Source organism: Lupinus angustifolius, chromosome LG04 (assembly GCF_001865875.1).
Source record: "Lupinus angustifolius cultivar Tanjil chromosome LG04, LupAngTanjil_v1.0, whole genome shotgun sequence".
NCBI lineage: Eukaryota > Viridiplantae > Streptophyta > Magnoliopsida > Fabales > Fabaceae > Lupinus > Lupinus angustifolius.
Window position 1 is genome coordinate 340,189 of NC_032012.1, and position 401 is coordinate 340,589.

Sequence of the window (401 nt, forward strand, 5' to 3'; positions counted from 1 at the left end):
GAGGATGAGGATGAGGATGAGGATGAGGATAGGATGACGACGAAAATGAGGATGAGGATAGGATGACGATGAGAATGAGGTTAGGATGAGGACGATAATGATATTGAGGATAAGATAAGGAGAATGAGGACGAGAAGGAGAATGAGGACGAGAAGGAGAATGAGGATGAGGATGAGAATAGGATGAGGACGAGCATGAGGATGAGGAGTACAATGAGGATGAGGAAGAGGATGAGGATGAGGATAGGATAGGATAGGGACGAGCATGTGGATGAGGATGAGGATATGATAAGGAGGAGGATGAGGATATGATCGAGAATGAGGATGAGGACGAGGATAGGATCAGGATGAGAATGAGGATGAGGATAGGATGAGGATGAGGATAGGATGAGGATGAGGATA